At 42.9% G+C, this 9,382-nt stretch overlaps 3 gene segments (V, D, J or C); all 3 read right to left on the bottom strand.

The window, feature by feature from the left end:
• Positions 1 to 444: 444 nt before the first annotated feature.
• Positions 445 to 2,993, bottom strand: LOC311175352 (T cell receptor delta variable 1-like). The segment is given in 2 exons: positions 2,978 to 2,993; positions 445 to 761 (listed from the first exon to the last, which is right to left on the bottom strand).
• Positions 2,994 to 3,308: 315 nt separating this feature from the next.
• LOC311175351 (T cell receptor delta variable 1-like) lies at positions 3,309 to 3,968 on the bottom strand. The segment is given in 2 exons: positions 3,920 to 3,968; positions 3,309 to 3,718 (listed from the first exon to the last, which is right to left on the bottom strand).
• A 2,595-nt stretch (positions 3,969 to 6,563) lies between these two features.
• On the bottom strand, positions 6,564 to 7,177 carry LOC311175350 (T cell receptor delta variable 1-like). The segment is given in 2 exons: positions 7,129 to 7,177; positions 6,564 to 6,877 (listed from the first exon to the last, which is right to left on the bottom strand).
• Between the last annotated feature and the right edge of the window lie 2,205 nt (positions 7,178 to 9,382).

Here is a 9,382-nt window from a genome sequence, read left to right as displayed (position 1 = left end):
AGATCTACTGAACTACACTGCTGAGGGGAGCAGTGGGCAAGACTGGAGAGATCTGCTGCACTAGGTGCATCAGCAACCTGGCCCGGGATTGAATTTAGGCCATAGGGGTGATCATGCTGAGACTTAACCTATAGGCTACCAGGGAGGCCCTTGAAGCAAGTTTTTCAACTTTCAACAATACACACATTTGTATGATTGATTTTAGGTCAAAATGTCATGCCTGAAAATGCATTAAAAGAAGGTTAATTTGGACAACTCCTTCCAAATGACATAGAAGGAGGTTTTACTCAGAAGTATCCCCCGATCTAGACCAAAGACAAAGCAACCACAGTCACTGCCATCGCCTGTCTGGGAGGTGCAGGTGTGATTTCATCTTGGCTCCTGAGCAGAGGTCTCACCCTTCTTGAGCTCACCCTTCTCAAGGTTTTTGTTCAGCTTTTACCATCACTTCAAACACAGTGCATCACGGAGAGCACAGAAATACATTGCGGAGTCATCCAGTAGCAAGGGTGAAATGGTGAGAGAGATGGATTTGTCTGCTTTCTGGAAGTTTATAGAATAGCGACCCTTTTTTGCACTGTTACCAGAAGATGAACGGTGATAAATAAGGAATGTGATCTTTCCATCAGGAAGCTGCTTGTACCAGCAAAGGAAGTAGTCATTCCAACTTGTTTCACACCGACACCTCAGGGTGACTCTTGACCCCTCTTGTTTGGATATAGCTGGCTGGTCTTGGATAACTTTCTGGGCCACACTGGATCCTGTGGGGAACATCAGAAACCAGAGCTGATACAGAGAAGACTAATTTTGTGCCCAAAGAGAAAATACATTGAAATCATCACATGCCTGCTTTCCAGTGCTCCCTCCCCCTCATCCATGCAAGCACCCTGTGTCTGGTGCTGTCCTCCCATCCTCCCCACCCCGCCTGGCCCCGGGGCCTACCAGAGCAGGTGAAGGCCACCAGGGCCCACAGCAGGCTGGAGGGCACCATGGGGTGTGTGTGCCCTGACACGGGTGTGCAGTTGTGCCTCCAAAAGGGAGCTCAGTGTCTCTGAGATCCTGGAAGGGCATATATGTAGTCCCTGGGGCCTGCTGCTCCCCACACAGGAAGTGGGGTTTCTTAAGTTCCATTGACTGCCGGGTCATGCAAAGATGAGAAGAGTCTGGCTCCCCCAAACCTTTTTATTGTTACTTGTCCCTCCCTGATAACTTGGGAAGCAGTACATAAAAAGAGTCATGGAAAAAGGAATTCATATTATAGATTTGAACTATGGGAAAACAAAGATTGAATCTTTGATAATTATGAGTGCAATAATTTGAGGGACTCATTGAAAATCGTATGTATTATGGATTTTCCCCTCCCTGCACTACTTAATGATCATTCATTTACCTTGCATTCATTTCTCTCTATCCAGAAGCTAACGAAACTTTTTTCTAAAATTCACAGATCTGAGACTTTCTCAGTGAAGACTAACTTATTCAAGACAGTGAGTGCATCTCGTTCATCCTATTGAGTTATAGGACTCATTGAAGTTTTACAATAAACAAAGCTGCTTCAAATGAAAATCAGATGATAAAAGATCAGTCCTTTTGACTTTAAAATGCTATTTATTTTTGTGTGTTGATGAAAATAACAGGAATAACATATCATGTTTTGAATCTGACACTGAGTTTTATTCATTAAGCTCTGAGGAAAGTCAGGGTCTTTTGTTGCACAAATAGAGTCACTGAGCAGATCATGTGTCCTAGAATGACTCAGGTGTCATAGTTTCTTTTTTAATCCCATTAAAAAAGAGTACTCATCTCCCTTGTTCAATCCCATGGCTGAAATTTTTTTGTCACTTTGTTATATCAAATCAAGATAAGCTTGCTAATCCTCACATGGCACAGTGCTGTCTAATCCACTCCTACAATGTGCTATCTGTAATGTGTACCACTTAGTACATGTGAACTCACAGAAGTTGTTATCTGAAGTGCTGCTCCTGTTGCAAGACTCCTGTTAAGTAGCTGTCATTTCCAGTTGATTTCATGGTTTCAGTGCGTGAATTAATATAAAAGATTCAAAGGTAAGTTAGACAACTGGGAATAAATGACCGAGGCTCAGAAATATGAAGATTCTCTGCTACAGGTCAAAACAAGTCACATCTGGGTGGTTCAGGGAGAAAGTTCTAATTAGTTGAGATATCTACTCTGGCCCACTTCACCTCTGAGTGCAACAGAAACTGATAACTGCTTGCAATTTTTGTAACTGAGCTGAGGAGACCATCAATGCTCACAGCAGCACTGCGGGGAAATGAAGGCAGCATTCCCCTCCTGTGCCGATGACCCTGCCCTGTGCCCGACAGCACAACTGCAAGATCTGCAGCTCACACAGTGCTGCCTGTGAGTGTGGTTTCTCTGGGCCACGTCTGAATGTGTCAGGACACCCTTTGGGACATTTGGTCTTTCTTTGTGATTATAATAACAGATTATATCTGGTAAAGCACAGGCTTATAATTCCTATGACAGGATATATGGAGGAGGTTGATTATTTAAAATTTTCACGTTTAGTGAATTAATCTGTAATAAGATCTAGAACATATATGCAACAAATTTATGAGTGTGATGGGAAATATTCATGCATATTTTGGTTCTTCTCTTCCCTCCAAGCTGATTCTATGGTGAAATATGCCCTCTGGTCCTTGCCTTCCACATAAGAGACAAACAAGTCACCATCCATTTCCTCCTACTCAGCCACCAAGTCATGGAAAAGCAGCACCGCTCAAACAGATGAAATGAAAATCCATCCTCTGACTATCGTATTGCAGACTGAATGGCAACATCAATAAAATCATATTCATTGTTGACATAGCACTGCTTAATTTATTAGACGTTCTAAGAAGAGCCCATGGGGCCTCTTAATTCAAACATTCAGCCACATTGGTGTCAGGAGCACACAAGCACTATATGGCATGAGTGCAGCTCTTCTTATATTTACCGTAAAGGGAAAACATCGCCCCAAGTGCTAAGAGGAAAACATAAGAGCAAAGGGTGCAAGAAATGATTTTCATGACGGTTCCAGATGACTAGACCCACCTTGTAATGTGAGGATATTTCAGTGCAGCTGTTACTTGAAATTATTGTGGTGCAAGTTTTTCAACATTAGGAAACTATACATGTTCTCTGTAAGACTAATAACAAGTCAAAAATTCATGACTGAGATTGTGTTAAAAGAAAGTTACCCTGGACACCTGTTTCCATATGACACGGACAGAGGTTTTACTTAGAATTCAATCCCCTGAGCTCGACCATGAAAGAGGCAGCCACAGTCACTTCCCCTGCCTCCCTGGGATGTGCAGGTGTGATTTCAGCTTGGCTGCTGAGCAGGGCTTATAGAGCATGGGTTTTTGTTCAACTTTTACTATCACTTCAAACACAGTGCCTTCCCGGAGAGCACAAAAATACATGCCCGAATCCGCCAATTGTAAGGACACAATTTTGAGGGACATGGAGTTGTCTGCTTTCTGAAAGGTTATAGTATAGCGACCCTTTTTTGCATTGTTGGCAGAAGAAGACTGATGAATGATGTAAGTCATCTTTCCATCAGGAGGCTGCTTGTACCAGGAAAGGTAGTATGCACTCCAACTTGTTTCATACCGACACCTCAGGGTGACTGCTAAACGCTCTCGAGTAGTTATAGCTGGCTGGTCTTGAATAAGTTTCTGGGCCACACTGGATCCTGTGGGGGAAAATCAGAAAACAGAGATGATGCAGTTAATTATCATACGAGTGAATTAATTCTTAATTGTTAATAATTAACCACTTTGAAATCATCACATGCTGGCTTTTCCCGAGTCCTCCTTCCTCCTCATCCATGCAAGCACCCTGTGCCCGGTGCTGTCCTTCCATCCTCCCCACCCCTGCCTGGTCCCGGGCCTACCAGAGCAGGTGAAGGCCACCAGGGCCCACAGCAGGCTGGAGGGCGCCATGGGGTGTGTGTGCCCTGACACGTGTGTGCAGTTGTGCCTCCAGCGAGGAGCTCAGTGTGTCTGAGGGCCTGGAAGGGCGTTTATGTAGTCCCTGGGGGTGATGCATGTCCCCACACAGGAAATAGGGTTTCTCATGTTGCATTGCCCACCTGGTTATGCACAGATGAGAAAACTTGGACTTTGTCTACTTCCCTTCCCTGGAATTTGAATGAAGCTGTATATGAAAAAGCAATAAGTATTACAGTTTGAACTGAAGGTTCATGAGTATTTAATCATTGACACACATTGGTAATTTTCTGTGGAATATTAAGTGAAATAATTTTGGGACTCCTTTAGAAATGGAATGTGTTTTGTAGTTGGCACCTCCTTGTATCTATTTGATGGTCATTCGCTTACCTTGCACTCATTTCTCACTATCCATAATCTAACGAATTTTTAAAAAACCTCAAGGAGCCCTGTTTTCTCAGCAAATATTATCCTATTTCAAACATCTACTGTGTGTCTTTCTTCTTTCTTCCTAGATTGTAGGGATCTGCCTAAGTTTTATAATAAATGAAGCTGCTTCAAATCAAAATCAAATGATTAAGATCAGTCCTTCTGACTTTCAAAAGCTATTTAATTGTTTATGAGTTCATGAAATTACAACAGCAATAACATGCTATCTCTTGCAATTTTGACACTGAGTGTTATTTATTCGACTCTGAGGAGGGTCAGGGTGCTCAGTATGATTCCTCAACAATTAGATTGCAATGATTAGATTGTGTTCCCTGGGATGGTCCTGATGTCACTTATTTTTATCCCATTGCTCCAAGGTTTTCAGTTTCACATGTTAAATTCCACATCTGGGTTCCTTTTTTAAACTTCTAAAAGTTAAATCTCCTGAAGCATGCTGATCTTCCGTGGCACAGTGTTAACTATACTCTACTCCTGCAGACGTGATGTCTGTCAGTTGCCCACACTCAGGACATGTAAACTGCACAGGTTGTGAGCTGAACTGTGTTGCACTAATACATGATCATGTGCTAAGTAGGGGTCAGTCTTCCATTTGTTCATTGTTTCAGTGAACAAGTTAATATAAAAGGACCTAAGACAAATAGAGAGCTGGGAAAGAAAGTACAGACAGGGTCAGTGAAACAAGAAGACAGACGATCTCTGCTAAAGTCACAGTAACTCATGACTGGGTGGTGCAGGGAATGAGTTCTAATTAGTTGAGATACCCACTCTGGCCCACAGACGGAGGATCAAGGCATGGGGCAGAGGTCTGAGAGAGAAAAATGCTTGCCTATTTTAGGATTAAGCTCATATTTCTATGTGGTTAACCAATTTTACTCCCCTTTGCATTTGCCTTTATGCAGTAGTATAAGATCTGTCGATGAAGTTAATCATATTGGTTAATTGTTTTGTTTAATCATTTAGTTTAATGGAGTAGGTAACATACAAGATATGAGGGAAAAGTTTGACTAGGGGTAAGAACTAGCCCCAAAATGGGTAAATGAACATGACCCTGTTTGTGGGGGTGGATTAGCTTGTTTTTGGCAGTGCACTGGGGCAACCTTGTATTGTCTCAACTTTATTGCAATATATTTCCCAGAATTTGCCCTCTTGTATTTTTTAGGTTAGGGTGGTCACCAAGAGGTTTGTGCAAGATCTGAAGGGCAGCTGTGACACAACAGCCAAGTTTTGCCTTCCGCAGTCTGGTGCAGGCTCCAGGCATGGTGGCAACTTACAAGTGCTGCTCCTGCTCTGCCTTTATTTTATTGCTGACCCACCGCCCCACTCCCACTAGGTCTCCTCTCTCAGCTTCTCTCTGTCTGACTTTATGTAAAACAAGCTCCTTATTCAGGAGCAAGGCATTTTGGAATGTGTTAAAGCTTCTATAGCCTTTGGCAAGGTCTGCATATAGCAGGATGCAAGTGATACCCATGGCAGACAAATTGTACTTTGTCTTTCTGGTTTCCATGTCTTCATGAGTTCAAGTATATTCTCATAGGCCAGGTTGTCCAGGTTTTTGTCCCCATCCAAGATTCCTTGCAAATGTTACACTTAGAAATTACTAGCAAATGTAGCTCTATAGTCAGTATAAACACAACATCTTTGTGTCAATTCTCTTACCAGTTCCAGCAATGACGTGTGGTCTAATCCTTATGAACCATCTATTATGCTACATCACTCACTATGGTTCTGCCTCTGGGAATGTATCTTAAGTGACAAAAAACCTAAAGGAAAGGGCTAAGGAAATTATTTCACAATGGTCCAGATGACTGGAGCCATCTTGTGATGTGAGCATCTTTAAGTGCAGCTGCCACTTGAAATTATTGTGGGGCAATTTTTCTCAACATCGGGCAAGTATACAGTGTTCTGTGCTGCTGACTTTAACTGAAGAAAGTAAGGCTGAGAATATACTAGAAGAACATTACTCTTGACACCTGTTTCCAAATGGCATAGAAGAAGGTTTTACTCAGAAGCACCCATGATCCAGACCACAGAAGAAACAACCACAGTCACTGCCATTTTCTGTCTGGGATGTGCACGTGTGATTTCAGCTTGGCTCCCTAGCAGAGGTCTTACCCTTGGGTTTTTGTTTAGCTTTTACTATCACTTCAAACACAGTGCATCTCTGAGGGCACAGAAATACAATGCTGAATCTTCCAGCTGCAAGGGTGAAATGATGAGGGAGATGGATTTGTCTGCTTTCTGCAAGTCTATAGAATAGCGACCCTCTACTGCATTGTTGTCATCAGAATCCTGATAAATAAGGTAAGTGATCTTTCCATCAGGAAGCTGCTTGTACCAGTAAAGGATGTATGAACTCCAACGTGTTTCATACCGGCACCTCAAGGTGACTGCTGACCCCTCTTTCGTAGATACACTTGGCTGGTCTTGAGTAACATTCTGGGCCACACTGGATCCTGTGGGGAGAATCAGAAAACACAGCTGAGGCAGTGACTAAAATATTGTAAGAATTAGACTAATGTTGTATCCAAAGATAAACCACATTGAAATCATCACATGTTGGCTTTTCCCCAGGCCTCCTTCCCCATCATCCATGCCAGCACCATGTGCCCAGTGCTATCCTTCCATCCCTACCCCCACCCCCTACACCTGTGCCTAATACCCCCCCCCCCTTGCCGCCGACCCCCGACCTGGCCCCGGGGCCTACCAGAGCAAGTGAAGGCCACCAGGGCCCACAGAAGGCTGGAGGGCACCATGGGGCGTGTGTGCCCTGACATGTGTGTGCAGTTGTGCCTCCAGTGAGGAGCTCAGTGTCTCTGAGGGCCTGGAAGGGTGTTTATGTAGTTCCTGGGGCTTGATGCTGCTCCCCACACAGGAAATAGGGTTTCTCATGTTGCATTTCCCACCTGGTCATGCACAGATGAGAAAAGAGTTTAGTTCACCCTAATTTTTGACCCTGTCTCCTTGTCTGTTCCTGGTAAATATAAAGCAATGTGAAAGGGAGCGTAGAAAAAGCAAGCAGTATTATAGGTTTGAGCTGAAGGGAAAACAAAGTTGAATCAGTTTACATAATTTCGTAATTTTCAGTGGGATAGTTTTGGGACCACATTGAAAATAGATGGATTTTCCCTCCTTGTATCTATTTAATGGTTGTTCATTTACCTTGCCCTTCTTTCTTTATGTGCAGAATCTAATGGAATTTTTAAAATTCACAGATATTTGGCTTTCTCAGTGAACTATCCTACTCAAAGCATTCATGCATCTCTTTCTTCTTCCTTACTGGGTTCTAGGTCTCTACTTGCTGCTTTAAAATCAAAATTAAATTGTAAAAAATCAGTCCTCTGACTTTGAAAAGCTATTCAGTTCTTGATGTATTTATGAATTTTTTAAAAAAACTTTATTTATTTATTTATACAAGTACTGGGTACAGTCAGAAGCACGGGAAGGTGAGAGAATTCACCAGAGCCAGAGCAGGGAACAGAACAGGAAGACTGATGAAATACACTGCTGAGGGGAGCAGTGGGTGAGGCAGGAGAGGTCTGTTGCGCCACGTGGGACCCTCGCCCATGGGCGGGGATCGAACTGGTGCTGCAGAGGCTGTGGGCAGTTTCGCAGCCCAGTGCTCAACCACTGCACCAGGGGAGGCCCGTATTTATGAAATTATAACAAGAATAACGTTATCTATTGAAATCTCACTCTGAGCAGGGTGCTATACAAGTAGATCACTTAGTATGTCACTTGTCCTAGATTGGCCTTGGTGTCATTTTCACCCCATCCCTCCAAAGTGCTCAGTCTCACTTCTTAAATATTGTTGCTGTGTTTTTAATATGTAGTATATGTAATATGAAATATTAATATATAATTAATATGTAATTATAATATGTAATATGAAATCAAATCAAGTTAACCATCTGATGTCTCCAGACACCATGCTGTCTATACCTCACTACTGCAGAATGTGATGCCTGTAAGATGCACACTCAAGATGTGTCAGCCCCACAGAAATTGTAGCTGAAGTGTTGCACACTCTCACATGATATATAGCTGTCCATTTCCATTTAATTTCATTGTTTCAGTGGATGAATTAATGTAAAGGGGCCAAAATGCAAATAAACAACTGGAAAAGAAAGTGCAGACAGGATCTCTGAAACTGTGACCACTCTTTGGTACAGGTTGCAATAATTAATGGCGGGTGGTGCAGGGAGAGAGTTCAAATTAGCTGGGACATCACCTTTGAGAGCCCCCTTTTTTTTTAATTTTATTTTTATATTACCCACACAATTGCAACCCCCTTATTTTTACCCCATTCCCTCCTTTCCCCGCCCCCCACCCTCCGTAGTGTGTCTCTGGTTCGTAGTTTGTTGATTTTTATTTTTTCTTTCTTATAGTTATTGTTTTTCCTGGTCCCTTATTTAGGTTTTCTAGATTCCTGCTATGAGTGAGACCATCCGGTATTTTTCTTTTTCTTTCTGGCTTATTTTGCTGAGCATGATCCTTTCCAGCACCTTTGAGGCAGCCTATACCCTGAATTGCAATTTTTGTAACTAAGCTGAGACCATCAATGCCCACAGCTCCTGGGGACAGCATGAAAGTGGCATTTCCCCCTCCCAAAACCACTCCCAACTCCTCCCCCACACACCCCCCCACACACACATTCATCCTCCCTCCCTGCCCTGTGGCCATGGCCCTGCCCTGTGCCCTGACAGCACAGCTGCAAGATCCTGCCCTGACAGCACAGCTGCAAGATCCTGCATCTTAGACAGTTCTGCCTCTGCTATGTGGTTTCTGGGCCATATTTGAACATGTTATGACACCAGCTGGGAGACTTGGTCATCCAGCAATTGTTTTGCCTTTGTGTGACTGACTGAAAATGATTATATCTGATAAAGAATAGATACAAAGTTCGGTATTAAAGGAAGTTTTGGAGGAGATTCGTTAATAAAAATTTCAAGTTTAGTAAT

The sequence above is a fragment of the Talpa europaea genome (genome assembly GCF_964194135.1).
Source record: "Talpa europaea genome assembly, chromosome: 8".
NCBI lineage: Eukaryota > Metazoa > Chordata > Mammalia > Eulipotyphla > Talpidae > Talpa > Talpa europaea.
Note: the sequence above shows the minus strand (reverse complement) of the source record. Positions and strands in the feature narration are given on the sequence as shown.